The sequence below is a fragment of the Salvelinus sp. IW2-2015 genome, linkage group LG8, assembly GCF_002910315.2.
Source record: "Salvelinus sp. IW2-2015 linkage group LG8, ASM291031v2, whole genome shotgun sequence".
Lineage (NCBI taxonomy): Eukaryota > Metazoa > Chordata > Actinopteri > Salmoniformes > Salmonidae > Salvelinus > Salvelinus sp. IW2-2015.
The window spans coordinates 18,877,711-18,900,813 of NC_036848.1; the positions used below are offsets into that span (position 1 = coordinate 18,877,711).

General features: G+C 39.9%; 1 protein-coding gene across 1 annotated transcript in view; it reads right to left on the reverse strand.

Moving 5' to 3' along the window:
- The window catches only part of LOC111967572 (leucine-rich repeat and immunoglobulin-like domain-containing nogo receptor-interacting protein 2), a 400,902-nt gene that overhangs the window by 291,187 nt on the left and 86,612 nt on the right, over positions 1-23,103 (reverse strand). Inside the window, exon 2 of the mRNA XM_023992693.3 lies at positions 19,943-20,020. The gene's annotated coding sequence lies outside the window, so the exon portion shown is untranslated. The remainder of the gene's footprint in view (positions 1-19,942; positions 20,021-23,103) is intronic.

The window sequence follows — 23,103 nt, forward strand, 5'->3', positions numbered from 1 at the left end:
GTATTTACAGCCTGTGCTCTACTAGCGATTAGCATGTTAGCTTTGTACCCATGTGTCAGGTGTGTAGAACACGTAAGCTCCACATTGGAAGGCGACTGCTCTACTGCAATTACTCCACAATGATGAATGGACTGTGTGACGAGGTCCTGAGTAACAGACGGTAAAAAAATGGAAAACACACAAGCTCTGACCTCTTTCTGTGACCCGTAGCCAGCCTTCTCTTCTCTACACAGAAGATAAGGAGAGACGGGGAACTAGGTATATAATTTCTGCAGGTAATTGCTGATGGCAATCATAGGCATATTTGATTGAGGGAACAACCTCTGGTATTTTTTGTGGCAGCAGAGGAAGCCAACGGTCAGCTACCCTGTTACCCACGCAGAGCTAAGCTGACTAATTACCGTAGTCTGACTGCATGCACTCTCACACTCTTCTTCGACAGTCTATTCTTATCAGACAATTTAGTGGTAATATTTAACAATCTAAATTTGATAAACCTGACTGACTCCATTTAACATTATAGTGAAACCATGTGCAATCAAGTATTGTGTTTAGCTGATTAAGATCCAGGAATGGTCCTGAGAAGTGAATGCAAAATGCAAGTATTATTTGTAAAATAAATGAAATTACATACATAAAGCTTAAAGCTTAAGTTACAAAGCATTAACAAGTATTACAAGGCATTACTCTAGGCATGATCAGAGAGGGAGAAGTCATAGCCTGAAAGGCAATGCCCCAAGCTTCCTTGGGGTGGATAGGAGAGAGCGAGAGAGAGAGAGAGAGAGTGTGTGTTTCTGACCAGCACAGGTCAGGAACAAAGAATAGAAAGAGACAATGAATCTCCAACCCCTTTATAATATCTTAGTTGTTTGTATTCAAAATCTGAGGTGCTGACCAATAGGATACTATTGAGTCAACTTCCAATCAATCAGATATCAGACCTACTGGATGTTATCACAACAGAACCTCTGCAATCCAGAGGTGTGACAGAATTTGGGCCAGGGCGAGATAATGCAACATTCCTAATACAACACAGAGGAAATCCTTGCACTTCAGGGGCTGAGGAGGGCCAGCCTACAACAACAAAATACAACCTATAAAAGCGCAACCATTTTTTTTGGTGCAAAACACAACAATCTTATTTTCCTAGAGACTCCCATGTAAACCTGGTATTGAAATGCGTCCTGTATTTATTAGACCATATTCAGTGAGTTTGTCAGTTCCTGGCCAGATAAACATGAGCAGAAAACGCATTGTGATCTGATGCTGCATGGTCTCATCCGATTGAACACCTGTGCGTTGTGGTATAATTGAGACGCTTAGGCCGTTAAATGCAATGGGAAATCCGATTAGAGCATGGACATGTTTGATGCATAATGGCGCACATCTCTAAAACTGAATATACTAGGCAGAAGATGCATTTTAATACCAGGTGTGAACCCAAAGTCCATATGCATTTCTAGACATAGCTGTTTTATATACTGTATCTGGTCTACACAGTACCCGCATGTACATTATGTGTGTTTTGGTGTGTTAGTTAGCATTTTCTATGTGCTACTGCGGAAACTCAAGAAAGTATCCACCCGGTATGGACTCTAAGTATGACATTGGATTGGCAAACTGTTTTTCTGAGGTTTTCTTGCTTACATCCCAAAACGTACAATTATCCTCTCTCTCCAGAGTAAACTTAGTCTATGATTGCTGAACAAATTATACAATTCTAGACCTCTTTCATGCTATCCTAAAGGAATGGCTGACTTTATGCCTTCTTTTCTCTTAAGCACACTACTGTAGCTATTCATCTACCGGGCTTGCATCCCCACCTTCTTCCTTCACTATGTTGCTGACTAACTGTATTGACTTTCATTTGGTTTATTTCATTGCCTTTTTCACATTCCCTTTGTTGTGGAACATCTTTCAATGGTTTTCTTTCTGTCTGTGTTCGTGAGAATAGTTATGTCTGCGAGGGAAGTTCACTTCGTTTGTATCTTTTTTTGCGATTTCATGCCTTTGCCGCTTAAACTATATTCTCCTTAGCCTCTCTTTGTTTCTCTTTTTCGGGTTGTTCGTAAAGGTGACTTGCAATTGAAGTCTGAAGGTTAAATAAGTGTTTTTGGTCACAGACTGTTTCGGTTGCCATTTTGACATGATACATTGGATAAAGTGAAGCTATTTGGTTGGAGGGCACCAGCATGACCATGTCAATGATGATGTGCTTCTATTCTCGGGAGAAATATTGCATTTCACAGTAGCATACATCACAACATCATCATCAGGGTTTTGGAATTACAACCAAGATTGGTAACACTTAAAATGAAGTTGTCCCTATTACTATGTAACTACACAGTAATAACTGTAGTAACAACAGTAGTGAGATAGGTTTTTATTATGTAATTACATATGTTTTACTATGTAATTACATGGTTAAAGGGTTGTTGCGGTATCAATAATTACACAATTGGAACAGGGAATGTGTAATTACACATTCTCTTGAAGGTTATTCTACCTGTTAAAACTACTGATGCTATTGCACATTTTCTTGTTCAACTATGTAACTAATGTTTTGTAATTACACATTTGAAAGTCACCTGTGAATTACCATGTTAATAACTCAAACCATAATATGACCTTGTTACATTTAACTAATTAAATCAAATTGTATATGTCACATGCTTCAGGAACAACAGATCTGGACTAACAGAGAAATAAATGCTTACTTACAGTGCTTGTCATTTTCCACACATTTTGTTACGTTACAGCCTTATTCTAAAATGAATTAAATAAAACATTTTTCTCAACAATTTACACACAATACCCCGTAATGACAAAGAGAAAACAGTTTTTTTTAAACATTTTTGCTAATTTTAGAATATACTCCTTAATTACATAGGTATTCAGACTCAAAATTGAGCTCAGGTGCATCCTGTTTCCATTGATCATCCTTGAGATGTTTCTACAACTTCTGTGGTAACTTCAATTGATTGGACATAATTTAGAAAGGCACACACACCTGTCTATATAAAGGTCCCATAGTTGACAGTGCATGTCAGAGCAAAAACCAAGCCATGAGGTGAAAGGAATTGTCCGTAGAGCTCCGAGACGAGTCGAGGCACAGATCTGGGGAAGGGTACCAAAACATTTCTGCAGCATTGAAGGTCCCAAGAACACAGTGGCCTCCATCATTCCTAAATGGAAGAAGTTTGGAACCACCCAGACTCTTCCTAGAGGAAGGGTCACCTTCCAACAAGACAATGACCCTAAGCACACAGTCAAGACAACACAAGAGTGGCTTCGGGGACATGTCTCTGAATGTCCTTGAGTGGCCCAGCCAGAGTCTGGACTTGAATCCGATTGAACATCTCTGGAGAGACCTGAAAATAGCTGTGCAGCAACGCTCCCAATCCAACTTGACAGAGATTGAGAGGATCTGCAGTGAAGAATGGGAGAAGCTTAAAGCGTCATAACCAAGAATACTCAAGGCTGCCACAGGTGCTTCAACAAAGTACTGAGTAAAGGGTCTGAATACTAATGTAAATGTGATATATATATATTTTTTAATGAATTTGCAAAAATGTAAAAAAAACCTTTTGCTTTGTCATTATGGGATATTGTATGTAGATTGATGAGTGAAATTCTGAAAACTTACTGAATGCACTGTATTTATAAACCCTGTTTTACATCAGCTGATCACAAAGTACTATACAGAAACCCAGCCTAAAACCCCAAACAGCAAGCAATGCAGATGTAGAAGCACGATCAGTCCACTATAGTCCATGATCAGCTTCTTTGTATTGCTGACGTTGAGGGAGAGGATATTGTCCTGGCACAACACTTCCAGGTCTTTGATCTCCTCCTTATAGGCTGCTTCATCATTGTCTGTGATCAGTCCTACACAATTGGAACAATTGATGATGTTGGAGTCGTGTGCAGCCACGCAGTCGTGGGTGAACATTGAGTACAGGAGGTGACTAAGCTTTTGTACTACAAGTTGCCAATACCATCGAATCCACATCTAATAGCCGGGGTGATAAATAGGCTTGGACCTTGCAACAACAATTGAAACAAGGCACACACTGTCATTAAATACCGGTCATTTTCAGTTAATTTGTTTACAATGTACTAACCCAGGAGCTTGCAACTTAATGTAAATTGAGGTGAATTTTGATTACTTTGTACTTATAATGTAACGTAAACTTGTACATCGCCTTGGTCTGTACAATTGCCCTTATTTTAGCGCCCCAAAAACGTAATACTTCCAGATCAACTGTAATGTCAATACCATTGTAAAGCACAATTTCTCCACTTTCCAACATTATCAATTGCATGACCTAATCGCTGCCAGTTTCTGCATAATTCAAGCAGGCAATGAGCCCCGTCGGGTCTTTTTAATAATGGCGGGTGGGGAAGCGAAACTAATGTGTGATAGTGAGAAGGAGAGAGGTTTTGTGGGAAAATTGCTTATTTTCACTCGATCTGTCCAACTTATCACCTTATCGCCTCTAAAATGTAAATAAAATATTATAAAGTGTTTATATACTGTGTCATTACATACCTATTTGAAGGTTTGTGTCGAATTTGAATCGGGTTTTTAGGGCAGTGCTAAAGGGATCTTAGAAGTAAACAGCGGCTTTGAGAATGATGATCGCATGCAATGATGACGCAAAAAATGACTAGCTATCACCCCCTTACCCCCGTCACTGTCCATTTCTTGTTTTTAAACGATGAGAGAAGTGCTACACCTGGTGGAGAGAGATTGTAAGACAGAAATAGTTGCTTTATGCATGCTGTACGTTACGACATGACACATCACGATGTAACGGAGGGTCCGTCTTTTCAACTTTTCTCCAATACTATAGAGCCATTACCATGTCGATCAACGCTTGAATAGAAATCTAGTTCACACCCCCGATTTTGAAGTCAACACAGTCGCTACAGTCCCATTAGTTTTCTTTGTGGCCTCGTTTGAATGTTGCGGTTGCGCACATTTGTACGGAATGGGGTGAGTTTACGTTAACAACCTTTGCAGACAATTGACTAACCAGGAGAACTAACGAGACAGGAGTGCATTATTCAGTTTGATGTAACTTTAATTCATTTGACAAAGATTCATATTCAAAGTGTTCAAATTCAATTTCCCATTTCAGACTCAAAGCAATAACTATTTTATTTAGTAAAAACATAGGGTAATGTAGCTAGCTAGCTAGATGGCTAGCTAGGCAATGGTAGCCTAATGTCAACACGTTTATAATCTTACTAAATCATAAAACTCATAAAACATTCAATGTTTGCAATGTTATTTCACTTTTTTTTACAGTTACATTGCACTTTGCACACTACAAACCTTTAAAAACAAGACAAATCAAGAGACAATCAATAGCATTTCGCTTCCATTTTGGCTGCAAAGGAGAGTGGGAGAGGTCAGTGTGATGTCACTTCCTGGTGACAGCACAGCCGTTCTCTGGCTTCTTATTTGTTAATGTTCATCTTTTGAATATTCAAATGTTCAATGACCTGTCACTAAAAAGTTAACAAAAAGTTTAACTAAATGTTTCATTCATTTTTTTAAACAATTTTGTGTAAGTGACCTCTCTCCTCTCACACTCCCCTATGCAGCCAAATGGAAGCCACATGCTATTTCTGTCTCTTAATTTTTTGTGTTTATAAAGATTTGTAATGTGCAAAATTGCAATGTAAGTCTCAAAATATATAAATGACATCGTTAACGAAATAGTTAATACGTTCTTACGATGATTTGTGACCCTGCAACCCTGATTTGGTCTTATGTACCAACATTTGAAATTGTGTTCTCTAAATTGGATAAAAGTAGAGACTCAGAGAACATGGTATATCATACACTGCAGTTGAGGAACAATGGGACAGTAATTTTGCTTTGAATGTTGATAAGCTTGTAACCCCATGTGTTTGATGTATTTGATACCATTCCACTAATTCCGCTCCAGCCCATCCTCCCCAATTAAGGTGCAATGAACCTCCTGTAATCCTAATTTGACTTTGGTGCACGTCATGCTGTTCTTCACATTACCATCTCTGGTAAACAAACACTACAGTAGGAAGGAAGGTATTCCAAAAATGTTTACGTTACAGCCTTATTCTAAAATTGATTAAATCGTTTTTTCTCCATTCACTTCTTAGGGCTAGGCCCCTTTTTTCTCCACTTCCTGCCTGAATAAACTGCCAGTAGCTCAGCCCCTGAAGCCAGGATATGCAAATAATTGGTATCATTGGAAAGAAAACACTTTGAAGTTTGTAGAAATGTTAAAATAATGTAGGAGAATATAACACAATAGATATGGTAGGAGAAACTCCAAAGAAAAACCAACCGAAATATTTTTGGGGGAGAGACCATCCTCTTAGAAATGCAAGAGTAAGGTCATATTGAACATTAGCTCCCTGGATGCAATTTCTATGGCTTCCACAGGGTGTCAGCAGTCTATGTTCAAGGTTCCAGGCTTGTAACTTAAAAAATTAATAAGAAATATCAGTTTTAGCAGAAGGACACAGTCTTGGAAATTCGTGTTTGCGTGCGCCATGAAGACATTACGCACCTGCTAAAATCGGTTTCCTATTGAACATACTTCTTTCCGTAAGAAATAATATAGTTCGATTACATTTAAGGCTATCTCAGGAGTAAATAGAAATGTATTTTTACTTGTTTAAACAAAGTTTAGGGGTAGATTTTAGGATTCCTTTCGCTGCAAGTTGAACGGGTGGATTACTCAAATCGATGGCGCCAACTAAACTGACTTTTTGGGATATAAAGAAGGATTTTATATAACAAAACAACAGTACATGTTATATCTGGGACCCTTTGGATGACAAATCAGAGGAAGATTTTCAAAAAGTAAATGAATATTTAATCGTTATGTGAATTTTATGATTTATGAAACCTGTGCCGGTGGAAAAATATTTTGTTGTCGGGTGCCATCCTCAAAACAATCGCATGACATGTTTTCGTTGTAATAGTTACTGTGAATCAGACAGTGCAGTTAGATTAACAAGAATTTACGCTTTCAGCCAATATAAGACACTTATATATACATAAATGTTTAAAATCAATAATATTTATGATTATTTATTTGAATTGCGCGCCCTCCAGCTTTCCCGGAAGTTGTCCCGCTAGCGGGACTCATATCCCTAAGAAGTTCATTAATCTACACACAATACCCCATAATGACAAAGCAAAAACTGTTTTTTATAAATATTTGCTAATTTATACAAAATAAAAAGCTGAAATATCATTTTTACATAAGTATTCAGATCCTTTACTCAAGTACGTTTTTGTAACACCTTTGGCAGCGATTACAGCCTTGAGTCTTCTTGGGTATGACGCTACAAGCTTGGCACACCTGTATTTGGGGAGCTTCTCCCATTCTTCTCTGCAGATCTTCTCAAGCTCTGTCAGGTTGGATGGGTAGCGTTGCTGAACAGCTATTTTCAGGTCTCTCCAGAGATGTTCGATCTGGTTCAAGTCCGGGCTCTGGATGGGCCACTCAAGGACATTCAGAGACTTGTCCCGAAGCCACTCCTGCATTGTCTTGGCTGTGTGCTTTGGGTCGTTGTCCTGTTGGAAGGTGAACCTTCATCCCAGTCTCAAGTCCTGAGTTCTCTGGAGCAGTTTTTCATCAAGGATCTCTCTGTACTTTGCTCCGTTCATCTTTTCCTCGATCCTGACTAATCTCCCAGTCCCTGCTGCTGAAAAACATCCCCACAGCATGATGAAGGCCACCACCATGCTTCACCGTAGGGATGGTGTCAGGTTTCCTCCAGACATGACGCTTGGCATTCAGGCCAAAGAGTTCAATCTTGGTTTCATCAGACCATAGAATCTTGTTTCTCATGGTCTCAGAGTCTTTAGGTGCCTTTTGGCAAACTCCAAACTGGCTGTGATGTGTTTTTTACTGAAGAGTGGCTCCCATCTGGCCAATCTACCATAAAGGCCTGATTGGTAGAATGCTGCAGAGATGGTTGTCCTTCTGTAAGGTTCACCCATCTCCACAGAGGACCTCTAGAGCTCTGTCAGAGTGACCATCAGGTTCTTTGTCACCTCCCTGACCAAGGCCCTTCTCCCCCGATTGCTCAGTTTGGCCGCGTTGGCCAGCTCTAGGAAGAGTCTCGGTGGTTCCAAACATCTTCCATTTAAGAATGATTGAGGCCACTGTGTTCTTGGGGACCTTCAATGCTGCATACATTTTTTTACCTAAATGAAGATGTGCTGGAATCTGTGCCTCGACACAATCCTGTCTCGGAACTCAACGGACAATTGCTTTGACCTCATGGTTTGTTTTTTTCTCTGACATACACTGTCATCCTTATATAGACAGGTGTGTGCCTTTACAAATCATGTCCAATCAATTGAATTTACCACAGGTGGACTCCAATCAAGTTGTAGAAACATCTCAAGGATGATCAATGGAAACAGGTTGCACCTGAGCTCAATTTTGAGTCTCATATTAAAGTGTCTGAATACCTATGTAAATAAGGTATTTATGTTTTTTTTGTATTTAATACATTTACAAAAATGTCTAAAAATCTGTTTTCGCTTTGTATTGTGTATTGTGTGTAGATTGCTGAGGGTTTTTATTTATTTAATCCATTTTAGAATAAGGCTGTAACGTAACAAAATGTGGGAAAAGTCAAGGGGTCTGAATACTTTCCATAGGGCACTGTATTTTATAATATCATTGCTTAGTGAATTATATTTCCTATACCTTCTTATTTCAAAGTCGAGACAATATGTCTTAATATACTTCGGTTGATTTTCCGTCCGAGACAATTACTCACATTCAATGTGACAACCAGGAGATCGATCGTTTGAAAACAACCCGTCTAAGTGGTTTACAGCTGAAGATGAGCAAACTTTAACTTTCTTTCTCATTGTAAAGAAGGTGTCAAAAGTGTCCTACTTCGCACAAAAAATGACAACGTCTATTGAGACATATTGAGTAGCTAGGAGCAAGGCCAAGGCTTGAGTTCCACTTGTGAGGTGTGTCTTGACTTCCGACACCCTGCAAGCGATCTATAAAACATCCAGTCCCCTCAGGCTGTTGGGCAGCTCACTTAAATACATCAATACTGTGGGAAATGAGACACAGAGAAATGGCTTCTAAGGACTGAGGAGTTAGACAGCTGACTGAGATGGCCATATGTCTTATTTAAGCTGCTGTACTCGATGCACCACAGTTAATCGAATGATCTCTCTCTCCATTGCTGAACACCCATTGTATGGGGCTCAGTCAATACATGGGGTTCAGCTATTCCAAAATAAACATGACATTACCATGAAGGCTCATCGTCGCTGAAGTGAATGTTTCAAGGATTACCTTGGCTGTCGATTGTCATCCTTTCAATAATGTCATCAAAGGCCACCGACAAAAAGTCAAGAACAAAGTCTAATCTACTCGTTAGAATTACTGAGGTTTACGTGCCAAACTTCTGATGAACTTTACCAAGAATATTTAACAAACACCTGTACATACTACATAGGGCTATAATGCAGATAATGTCCGTTTGGGTTTAGATGTGCTCCATCAATGTGTCATTTCGCCACGTGTTTTTTCCAAGGTCATTGTGACGCCAGCTAATTTAGGGTGTTGCTCAACCAAACAAATGAATGGGTGGGCTTGATGAAATTCCAGCTCATCTTCAGTCAAGTCAACTCGGCAAGTGTAATTCAAATTAACTTCCAGTCTCCTCACCAAATAGAACTCCACTTGACAGTCTGTCAGCATTGTTAATAGATTTTTCCAGATCATCTTGAACACAATGACATTTTCAACAATTTTTTTTTCTATTCCCTCTGTCCTCAGCTGGATATATTCTGGAGAGTGCACAAGGTGTAGAATTAGTTTTTATAATGTTAAATATTCAGATCATTTCCCAGCATCTCTCCTGGAACATTGACCTGTCAATCAAACATCAGGGTGCGCAGCCCTCGCAGTCAAATCCCCTTTATTGGCTTGGCAGCAACAAAAAGAGAAGTGTACAAGGAATACAAATCGACTGGCGAGAGAGAGAGAGAGAGAGAGAGACAGGGATAGCTGAATGAGTCTAAGATAACAGTTTCATAGATTACTCATGACAGATGGGCCACAATTATCAATTTCCCATTTAGTGTTTGTGCCTTGGTAACTGGAATTGATGCAGTATAAAAATGCTAGGATCCAAAGGTTAAACTACTCAGTCTCGACTAAATCAGATAAATAAATTGATGCAAGTCGTGATATTTGGTCAATTGAACAATGCACTGTCACAGAGAACGTAGCACGCCGTAGTGTGTGACATTAGCCTTCCTGCAATCCTCAACTCTCCCTGCGTCTGATGCAATATCTCAGGTGATTGATTTGTCAGAAGTTGCCATCAGGTGTTTACGTCTCCATTTTGTTATCTCTTCAACAAATTATCAACATGAAATGTCATCCTGGCACGTTTTCGCAAAAAAAGGTAAACTGTCAGAGTAGCTGACGTTTTTCTCAGTACATTGCATTCAATGGGAAAAGGTGAGTGTCACAAGGTTTATGTTTTTCTCAGTACATTGCATTCAATGGGAAAAGGTGAGTGTCACAAGGTTGATGTTTTTCTCAGTACATTGCAGTCAATGGGAAAAGGTGAGTGTCACAAGGTTTATGTTTTTGTCAATGCATTGCTTTTAATGGGAGAAGATGAGCATCACAGGGTTGACGTTAATCTCAATACATTGCAGTCAATGGACAAGATGATAGTGAGGTAAGGGGAGAGGGGAGAGGGGAGAGGGGAGAGAGAGGGCAGGGAGTCAACAGACAGACAGAGGTGGGAGAAAGGAGGAAGAGAGAGGAGGGAGAGATAGAGATGTGAGGAGGGGGATGCAGGATAGAATGAGGGAGAGAATGGAGTGGACAGGAGTGAGGGGAGAGTGAGGGATGGGTAGAGAAACAGGGAGAGGGTGAAGGAGGGACGTGGGAGAGATATGAGGGAGAGATGAGGGAAAGGGAGAGAGAGAGATAAGAGGAGGTGGCGGGAGGGAAAGAAGTAGGGAGATCAAATGTAGAGGGAGAGGGAGAAGGAGGAGGGTGAGGGAGAGAGAGAAAGAGCGGGAGAGAGAGACAGAGGGTGAGAGGGGGGAGAGGTTAGAAAGAAGGGGGAGGGAAGCGAGAGAAGAGAGTGGAGGATAAAGAGAAGGTATAGAGTGAGATAGATAGACATGAGATAAACAAGAAAAAAGTAAATCCTGTGGTTACATATCTTTTCCCATTTAATGTATTCATGTTCACTTTGCAGCTGTGTGCCACACCCATGGCACCATGCTGCTGACTGTCAGTTTTACGGGAGATCCACCCATGCAGCACCTCAGCCCTGCAGTTATGCTCCTTTAAAAAGCAAATGATGTGGGATGCAGCCAGGGAAGTGATGATCGTGTATGTTGAGATGGAGCAAACCAAGAAAAGACATTGAGTCCACATGAGTAAATTAAACATCTGGGCTACTCGATAGGATGGAAGGTTTAATTAAGGTGAGATGACAGAGCACACCAAACAAAGCCGTTGAGTTCAGATGGGAAAATGGAACAGGTATGAAACAAGTGTATGCTGTCCATTTTATGAACTACTTGATGCTCCCAACGCTCTATTCCGTAGCAACACTATACTGATGGCTTCAACATGGGTTATTTTGAGATCCTTTACAATCTGATTGTTAGATACAATGCTCCATAAACTTACCCCTTTATACCATTACATTTTATCCTGGTGGAGTAAAGCCTCATAAATGGTCTATGTGTTGTCTGACTATATGAATAACAATTGTCCCTAAAACACATTTTTTGTTATTTTATCTAGGTAAAGTGGGGACTTTAACACATGATGGTTTGCTGTGATCAGTCTGGTTGGTGTATGCTTTGGAAGAGATCATAGGGCATTGAAATATTGTCATTAAAGAGCTGACAGTTCCCGGAAAAAAAGAGGGCTACCAGAACTCCAATGGTAATTATGTTGGTACCTCATTTAGGGCTGCAATTCTGTCATTTTCTGTCAGTGTTCTCCCACCTGTGTCTGAACCCTCAGTTGTTATTATCCACCTTGGTAGCACAGTGCGGCTTTGAGTTTCTCATTTCATTTGCCTCCTATAGCAGAGGAGCTTTTACCAGCGTACACAGACGCTTCACACTAGGAAAACAGTAAATTCACTTTGATAAAAAGCTTGATTCTTCCTGAAGATTAGAACTCAGGGCCGGCTGTCTTAATCTTATTGTTAGCACTTTGCCTGTGCCCTAGGCAGTACTAACCTGTCTCTAAGTAAAATTGAAGGCCTCCCTCTTTATTGAAAGCCTAAGTACAAATCGCACTGTTCGCACAAAATATATAGAAGATGCGCTTTATTATCACAACATCTACCTTCTACACTGGACAATTCATCTTGATGCACGACAGCGGCAGAGAGAAGATTACACATTCAGCCGGGGACAACAACACAAGTTCATCTTTTGAGGGAGAGACTTCAGTGAGACATTCTAGTCAAAGGGTTCTCTTCAAACAGAGAAGAGCGTAGCCGTGTAGCATGGGCAATTTAATCACTTTGAAACATGAATCACTCCTACTCTCTTTGAGGAACACTTGTCAATATTGATTAGCCCAGCCCTCTAGAAAACAGCCTTTTTAAGTCCCTCCTCATGCCTGGGCTTAATCAGCCTTTGCTGAAGAACGGAGCTGCTAGGAGCCCTTTTGTTACATAACATAAATGGATGGGGCCAAGTTACACAAATCACTCACTCTGTGGCACCTCACTCTCTCCTCCTCTCTTTCACTTCTTCATTTTTTTGAATGCTCTACTGGAAATGCCACACTGCTATGACACCTGACCTCATTGACCCTCTTTATGTTTTCAAATCAGGGAGTATAATCGGCACCTATTTAATGTGTTTCGGCATTCTGCCGTATGATTTTCAGCAGACGACGGAGGATCCCATCTGTTTATTTGGCTCAGTCAGGACTAATAACACACCGGGATAGAACAAAGAACCCCCTTCAAAGACAGTCTGCAGCCTAGGGAAGCTGAAGGATAGGGACACAGCGAAATGACACCACCTCCCCATCTGGCGAGGTGTGTAGGTTGGGGATCTTGCCCTTGAGTCTGTGGGAGCCATGTAATTAAGGCACACACCTAGTTGATAAAGCATTACAGTTCAATCAGCAAGTTAGTCACTAACGGGAGACTAGGTGAGGCGACTGCTTAATTAAGCAAATAATGAATTTCATTAAACTATCAGGGATATGGAAGAATACCCCAAGGCTTAAAGATGGCAAAGACCTGGATCATTGGATCAAACGGATATTATGTGAATGATCCTACCTAAGACTACATTTCCAGTAATTCAACAAGTGTAGAGTGTGAGAAAATGGTGGGGCTGACATTTTGTTTTATTTACTGGCCAATATGCGGAGGCAATTAAGAAGGTCAAACCAAGGATCATTTTGTTATTTAATTTGGAATTTTAAGACCCTTTGAAGTATAGAAAAAACTTGGATGAAAATGTTTATTTGGCCTTACTGCTATTAGCACATGCAAATGCAATGAATAACAGATTGACTAAATGGAACAACAGATAGTTCCACACAAAAAATGAAGGACGTGTCTGTCCTATATATGAGAGATATATACGAAACATCAGGATTTTTTGTTGTTGGTGTATTTAACCCCTTATTTTTGGCACTCAACTGGTATCAGGGGACCTTCAGGGCATCCTAGACCAAAACAATCAACATGTACGTAGTCCATAGAGGGGGTCATAATAGTTTGTAGGCCAAACCGTTTGGACGCTACTGACGATTTTGTGAGAAGAGATTTTCAGGATGTCTCATGGTCTGACAAACATCACTCTAGCTGTCAACTTTCCCCGCAGATGCGAAGTGCGACATCTGCGGATGCTGTGGATTGAGATGCATCCAATGCAAAAAATATATATATCTAGCTTAAACTGACGGATTTTGATTGGGACGGATTTTGATGTATTATTATGCTAATTCGATTTCCGTGGTGGTGTGGACATCGACTCTACGGGGTTAAATTGCGGCGTGTCACTTTGTTCCTTGTATCACCTAACAGAGAAGGAAAAGAGAGAGAGAGGAAACGTATCTCCTGTTCAATTACAAGAGCTGAGAAGAGTCATTGTCTGACTGTCGGAGTCGAGCACAGGAGGTGCCAAAATTATACATCCAGTAAAAGAGAAGGACAGTCATGCTATTAAAATTGCCAGTCATTCACAAAAGGAAAATAAATTGTTTACTCTCATGAGGACAAAGATAGTTTAGGCGCAATATGTTTTTATCTCAGTGCCTGGCTAGCTGGGCTATATGTGGGGTTTACTCCTGAATTTCAATAAGGACTGTTGACATTTTTGCTGTGATCAGCACACGTGGAACAGTCACAGTTCAGGTTGTTGAGGAAAAACACCGGTCTGAACTTCCTTCTTTTAATGACTCATCATAGTTATAAGGAAGCACTACAGCTGCAATGTGTACTGCAGTTTTGAATGTTAGTCTACAGAATTCAGAAATGGAGAGGAAAAGCTTTGTTTGATGAGCATCCTCTTTAAAAATTGCAGAGGATAGAGAGAGAAGAAAACATGTCAGTGGCAAAAATGATTGAATTATTAATATGTTGCCTGATGACGTTAGGGTTGAGGAGAAAACAGAAGGAAAACACAGATGGATAGACCCTTGGCTCTGGGCCTTGAGACCAATCAATGCCATTCACCTTCATTTTCTGCACATTCTTTTCTTGGGGGGAAAACATGATTGATGAGCATTAGTGTAAGATTAGCAAAACAATGTTTTAATGATTGATAACCACATACTGTTACTCCATGAATGATGACTGACCTAAAATATGCCCTCTGGTGAACTGATTGGAGAGGCTAGGTTTTGACTGGGTAATTAGTGGGCAATTAGAAAAACGGCAGAGATCAACACAGCATGTTTTTCCCTTCTCCGTCTCCTGAATGCAGGTGGTGTAGTGTTAGTGCACATGTGTAGTAGAGAGATACTCTAATGTAGTAGTGGAAGTCCCCCACTCTTCAAACATTCATGTGGGAACCGCTCCAGGTAATGTTCCCTAATTGGGTGGAGAAAACAGCGGCCTGAAAAATCCATGGTGAAACGTACAATCTGGTGGACTTTTTTCCCCCTTTTTTCTCAACGTTCAATATAAATTACGACCTGATGTATGCTGAATTCATAATGAGGGGTTTTTCGCAAAAATTGCATTTTTCTTCCTCCAATGCATATAGTGCATGATTCTTCGATAGTTTTGCTTCTAGAATGTGGTTCATTTGTTTATTTGATCCCCATTAGCTTTTGCAGAAGCTTCAGCTACTCTTCCTGGAGTCCACAAAAAAATGAAAAACATGGCACGTTACAAAACACTGATACACTTATAGACAAGGACAGTCACACAAATGTAAAATACATAAAAAGTAATGTGTGTGCGTGTGTGCGTGTGTGTTTGTGTGCGGTTCAAATGTTCCGACTGTCACTAAGAATTTGTCACCTACTTGTTGTCCTCACAGTGCTCCATTTGCAACCTATTCCTCCTGCTGCGCCCTGCGTTTAACATTTAGCCCATAGTGTTTGGTATAAGAAGAAAAAATTGGCTCTAGACTTCTCCTGTAGCCTTACCATTTGTTCATGGCTTTGGAGTCTATACCTAAAGCAAATACAAGGTTTTTTCCCAGTCCACTTTCGACTGAACAGAACCATAAGGGAACACACTGCTCTTTGTATTCAACAATCACCTTTCACATTATCTTCAATCCCAATGAGATCTGTCTTCATTTATTTTCTTTAACTAGGCAAATCAGTTAAGAACAAATTCTTATTTACAATGACGGCCTGCCTTGTTCAGGGGCAGAACGACAGATTTTTACCTTGTCAGCTCGGGGATTCAATCTAGCAACCTTTCGGTTACTACCCCAATGCTCTAACCACTAGGCTACCTGCCGCCCCATTGAACTAGGTGGTTGGGCCATACGTGCATGTGGAAAGATGTATGGTACTGACTACTCATTTCAATCAAATGGGTCACTTTTCCAACAGTAAAGAGTTGAACATAGTTGTCAATGTCTATTCAGACAACAGTTGTTACACTGTATATGAGTCCTGTTTGGAGATAGGCACTATACTGAGATACCAGACTATTGGCTACCATTGTATATCTAATTAAGATCTTCAATGAAAAACATGTGTGCTGTGATATGAAACACTTTATTTTATTATCAGGAAATCCATAATACTGAGATAAATATAATTTAAAACCTCTACAGGATCGCTGGGTCCCCCGCGGGATGGTTGAGCTAATGTAGGCTAATGTAATTAGCATCATTAGCATGACATTGTAAGTAACAAGAACATTTCCCAAGACATAGACATATCTGATATTGGCAGAAAGCTTAAATTCTTGTTAATCTAACTGCACTGTCCAATTTACTGTAGCTATTACAGAGAAATAATACCATGCTATTGTTTGAGGAGAGTGCACAGTTATGAACTTGGAAATGTATTAATAAACCAATTATGCACATTTGGGCAGTCTTGATACAACATTTTGAACATAAATGCAATAGTTCATTGGATCAGTCTAAAACTGTGCACATACACTGCTGCCATCTAGTGGACAAAATATAAATTCAGCCTGGGCTGGATAATACATGATGGCCTTTCTCTTGCGTTTCAAAGATGATGGTACAAAAAAAGGCAAGCCAGATGGCCATGCTCTTGAGTCAATATTAATTTTCTGAATTATAATAGATGTCTTATTCAAAAAGTACAGGACCTGACTTTCAATAGTTTTTGGACAGTTTCTATATTTGGTGTCATTAGTGGCTCACCGCAATCTATTGTCAGGATTAATTCATTGATAGCGGACAGTGGATGTTAATTTGCTCAGAGAAACAAATAAACATTGAATAACTAATGCTACCAAGAAAACTAGCAACACCAGGTATCCCGATAAGCCGGAAGCAAACAATCAAAAGGCAGTGGATTTAGTAGAATTGTTTACTGACATACTCTAAAAGTGAGATTAACAGCTTTCATAGACTTGGCCTCTATTGGTTGGCCTGTCATGATATATTGCTTGTTTGTTCTTTTGCTCTTGAAGCACTTTGGATTCTATGAAAAGTGCTACAGAAATGTAATACATTATTAACAATAGTTTTCTTTCTTGTTATGGCAGGAGATGTGCATTTCCTGTAATATTGCATGTAAATAGACTCAGGTATAAAGTAATAGAAATTACTATCTACTGCAGAGTGCCGCAAATATGATATTCTAATAACCATATTACTAATAATAGACAAAGTGATATAACTGTGATGTAATAATACCCCATTGAATATTGCTATGCAAAATGTTTAAAAAAAACATCTCACTGGTATATAGCGTGAGCTGCTATTTTCTGCGTTCATCTGATGATGTAAAAGATTTGCTTATTCGATTCAGAGAGGCTCAGACAAAACTGTAGAGTTTTTCAGGGTCTTCTAAGGTAGTAAGAAGCTTCTTTTTTTTTAGAACCAGAGCTTCCAAGCTTCCATCTCCACAAGATGAGGATGCTAGAGAGGGGCATTACGGGGGGAGATTTCCCAGCAGCATTTGCTATAATGTTGAGGTTAAGCTGCGGCAGAGCCGCCCGCCCGTCCTTTTGTGATTATTGCCGTATTCAACGGTCTCCTCAAAGGCTTTATCTTGTTGTCAAACAGGAGTACGTCTGCTGATTACCAATAGTGTTGCTGTCGCCTTACCACATTCCTTCACGAAAGAAAAAAGATGAGCGAAAGCTCTAAAATAACAAAGGATGATGAAGGAATATGTACAAATATGTGATTAGCAGTTTACCGTGGCAGATAAACATCTATGTAAGGGTTTCGGATATGCATACTCCGTAGGTATAGTATACATTCAAGGATTGCGGTTGTCTTAATATATAGTTGTTCCCCCAAAGCAAACCAGACACTGTTATATTTCAAACAACAGAGTGGATTATTGTTGTAGAATTCTATCAGTGGAAACATTGGGTTTTCCTCAAAAAAATATGTATTTGCCATTGACTTCATCAAAGGAGACCCATGCTCCAATTTTAGTCAAAGATGGCTTCATTAATCTTTTACAGGGCACATCCATTTGTATTTCAGAAAGCAAACTTCATATGACTACATTGTCTTTAAAAAAACACAGAAAATAAGTAAACAAGAATTACTGTTGGTGCATGTGCATGTAAATCGATGGATTTATAGCAGTGATTAGCAGTGAGCCTGTAACAGTGATTCAGGGCATTCAGTTTTGTGACAAACTCTCTTTGCTGAGTTATTTTTCCTATTTTATAAGGAGGTAGAGCAATACAATTAAAACAGTGCCTCAGAACTGGTTTATTAATTCCAGGTTTAGTTGCCTGTGCCTAATGTAAAAACACCCCTGTATAATGCAGTCATCCGTGTAAAGAAAACACAGTATTATTATTGTATAATCAGTGGCTTTTTTACTCTTTGACGCCAATATAAACAGAGCTCTGGCTACAGAAATAATTGGCTGTGTGCTGTGCCAGTGTCTCTTTTCCAATGTGCAATGTCCTACCATTCCCATTACAATTTGGGAACATAGAATGGGTGGGATTGGGCAGCCTGATTGGCACAGGCCTCTGGTCAGTTGTTATCTTGTTGCACATAACGGGAGTATTTGTATTGGGTTTGAGTAAAAAAAAAAAAAAAAAAAAGGGCCCTGGGGCCTTACTCACCTAGAGCCACCGCTGTGTCCTGCTGCTTAAGCCCTCCAGCAATGAATTATTCTGCCTCGGTTTTAAGACTACTGCAGTAGAATGACAAATCCACTGTGTGCTATTTTCCCGGGAACACTGATCATATCTGATATTATTTGTTATATGTGTCATTGATGTAACCCAGTATTGCTACAATCAAATCATTTATACTGACAATTGACATTGAAAACCTAGCAATGCTAAAACTGTCAGTGATAATCATATGAAAAACATTTGAAACCTTTATGTTGAAGACCTCTTCTTTCAAGTCATGAAGATTTTCAATGGCTGTATATGGTAACAAACATAACATGATGCATGCCATTGCATTTGTGCTTTTTTTTGCGTGTTGTATACAAATTGATAACCTTCGGTCCCTCGGGTCTGTGCTTCTGCATCACCAGATAGATAGAGCTCAGGGCTTTAAAGAGATGCATTGCATTTCAGTACCTCAAATGCATTGCATTTCAGTCTCTGCATTGTAGTTCAGTCTCTCCAATTCATTGCATTGCAGGCTCTACTGTACATTGCATTTCAGTATTTCAAAGCCCAAGTTTAATTTGTTTTCATCTGATCATCTGAATGCGAATTTGACATGTGGATGTCAAGGCTGTGTTATTTTGTTTAAGCGCTTCCATTGTTAGAATGCATATACATGTATTAGTATTTGAATCTGTGAAGAACACACATACACATTTTGGAAAGCCAGCCACTGCTTTTCCCTTTTCTTCCCGTGTGATGTGTCTGTGTATAAGTACCAAGCCCAGATCAGACAGACTGATCCAGACTGAGCTCAAACAGGGAAGGCAGTGGTACTTTTCTCCATGTCACGGTTCCAAAACTGATTGAAGTTGCTTTTAATCAACTTTGACTATATCACGCGCTCTCCCCCCTTAATCGGTGCTACCAAGTGAAATATATATTTGTTTTCTCTGTTAAAATAATATTTTGTGTCTGTGGCCAATAATGTACAGGGTCTATGATTTAACTTTTCTTTTTTTGTGGGGTCATGAAGCTAAGGATGAATAATCAGGGAAAACATGTGGCTATCAAAATATGTAATATGTCATCCTAGCATGCATTTTGCCACTTTAGCCCTTCCCTTAAATTTCGGCCTGTATTACACTGACAAACTGTAGCAACTTACCATATCAGAACCTGTTCAGACTACATGGTTCTTTTCCGGCTAAGAAGAGAGAAGATGAGGGGCCATGGAACAGTCAGTCTGAAAGGCAGAGAGAGAGAGAAGGGCAGAGTTAGCATCAGGATATCGTTAATGGTTAAGATTTTGGACGCAGAGCTTCACAGAGATTTAACCTGTCAGCCCAATGGTCACGAAGTCATCCAACAGCTTTCCAACAGTGTCTAGCCACTATCTAGCAACTTCTCTCGAAAACCATTATTTCTTAACAGACGGAGAATGTGATGTGAACAGCGTAAAGAGAAGCCTCCTGCAGAGTTTGCAATGAAGTGAACTAAATAGCAGAATTAGTATGAAACAAACAGGTTCATTTAGGAGGTTTAAAAGAGATCGATTTCAAACCAAAAATTAGATACTGTTGGTTCCACCAGTGGTGTAGTACTGCTATTTTTTTTAAATTGACATCATCATTTCCTCAATCAAAGTTTGTACCGACAGATGTAGCCTATTGAACAGCCTATCATTACAGAGCTCTCCAACCCTTTTCCTAGAGCGCTACCACCCTGTAGGGTTTCACTCCAACCCCAGTTGTAACTAATCTGATTCATTTTATAAACCAGCTAATTGTTAGAAATAAGGTTCGCTAGATTAAGGTTAGAATGAAAACCTACAGGATGGTAGCTCTACAGGCACAGGAGTGGAGAGCCCTGTATAGAATCAAATGCATCCTCCAAATGCAACATCTGCCTATGCCCACACATATTGTCTCAAGAAAATGTTATATTTTTAATACCCTCAAACACCAAATTAGGCATACCTCATTTCAAAATAGGCCATCGCAGTCAATAGGGAATTATAAGTATTCACGTTTTACTGGTGAAACTGCATCTGCATGCCAATCATTGGATTGATCTCAATCAGTTTCATGGAAATAGCCTATGCATTTTGATCGATCTTCTTGACTTACTGTTTCGTGAGCAAATTAGTGCAGATGGTGTTAACAAACTATTAGCCTTTCTCGTATTTTGTTTCAATCAAAGCATACACTACATTTGGAAAGTGATCAGACCCCTCTGACTTTTTCCACTTTTTTTTATGTTACAGCCTTATTCTAAAATGGATTCAATTGTTTTTTTTTCCCCTCATCAATCTACACACAATACCCCATAATGACAAAGCAAAAACAGTTTTTGTTTACATTTCGGCAAATGTATAAAAAAAAACTGAAACATCATATTTACATAAGTATTCAGACCCTTTACTCAGAACTTTGATAATAAAGCACCTTTGGCTGCGATTACAGCCTTGAGTCTTCTTGGGAATGACGCTACAAGCTTGGCACGCCTGTATTGGAAAGTTTCTGTATTTGGAATTCTTCCCTGCAGGATCATCTCAACCTCTGTCAGGTTGGATGGGGAGCATCCCTGTACAGCCATTTTCAGGTCTCTCCAGAGATGTTTGATCGTGTTCAAGTCTGGGCTCTGGCTGGGCCACATAAGGACATTCAGAGACTTGTCTCGAAGCCACTCCTGCATTGTCTTGGCTGTGTGCTTAGGGTCATTGTCCTGTTGGAAGGTGAACCATAGCACCAGCCTGAGGTCCTGAGCGCTCTGGAGCAGGTTTTCATCAAGGATCTCTCTGTACTTTGTTCCGTTCATCTTTCCCTCGATCCTGACTAGTCTCCAAGTCCCTGCCACTGAAAAACATTCCCACAGCATGATGCTGCCACCACCATGCTTCACCGTAGGGCTGCCACCACCATGCTTCACCGTAGGCATGGTGCCAGGTTTCCTCCAGACGTTACTCTTGGCATTCAGGCCAATCTTGGTTTCATCAGGCCATAGAATCTTGTTTTTCACGGGCTGTCATGTTCCTTTTACTGAGGTGCGACTTCCATCCGGCCCCTCTACCATGAAGGCCTAATTAGTGGAATGCTGCATAAATGGTTGTCCTTCTGGAAGGATCTACAATCTCCACAGTAGAACTCTGAAGCTCTGTCAGAGTGACCATCGGGTTCTTGGTCACCTCACTGACCAATGCCCTTCTCCCCCGATTGCTCAGTTTGACCGGGAAAAAGAAAACAGATAGGTGAACTATCAATTCATATAATTTACTTGCTTAGATTTAATCATCAAATCAATTGACCAAGTATTGAACATAAATCATTACTAAGTAAAATTGCAGGAAATTTGTTTTAAAATAGCCATAAAATCAAGCTTTCAATACATCACTGGGGCCAAAGTTCCTGACATCCAGTACCTATATACTAGGCTGTGTCAGAGGAAGGCCCAAAAAATGGTCAAAGACTCCAGTCACACAAGTCATAGACTGTTCTCTCAAGCGGTACCGGAGCGCCAAGTCTAGGACCAAAAGCCTCCTTAAAACCTCTTAGTTTTAAGGAGTGTTTTAAGGGCAGTGTTCGGATAAATGACGTTCCCAAAGTAAACTGCCTGTTACTCAGGCCCAGAAGCTAGGATATGCATATAAGTGGTAGCATTGAATAGAAAACACTCGTAAGTTTCTAAAACTGTTAAAATAATGTCCGTGAGTATAACAGAACTGATATTGCAGGCGAAAACCCGAGGAAAATCCATCCAGAGTTTTTTTGTTGTTGTCACTGTCCAGTTCAATGCTGGTCTATGGGATATACAAATAAATAGATTGTAGTTCCTATGGCTTCCACTAGATGACAACAGTCTTTAGAAAGGGTTTCAGGCTTGTCTTTTGAAAAATTAGCAAGAATTTGTAGTTTTTCAAGGGGGCTCTCATTTTGACTGTAGTCTTGTGGCGCGCGTGGATGAGGGCGTGCACCTCGCTGTTTATCTTAAATTGTTCCATCTTAAATTGTATTGTTTATTTACATATGAGGATTGATTAGAAACGTTGTTTGACTTGTTTGGACAAAGTTTATTGGTAACTTTTGGGATTCCTTTGTATGCATGTTGAACGAGTGGAACGGTGGATTACTGAATCAAATGCGTCAACTAAACTGACTTTTTTGGGATATAAAGAAGGACTTTATTGAACAGAATGACCATTTGTTGTGTAGCTGGGACACTTGGGATTGCAAACAGAGGAAGATCTTCAAAGGTAAGTTATTTATTTTATCGCAATTTTTTACTCTGCTGGTTTGGAAAATGTTTTTAATGCTTTTGTATGCTGGGCGC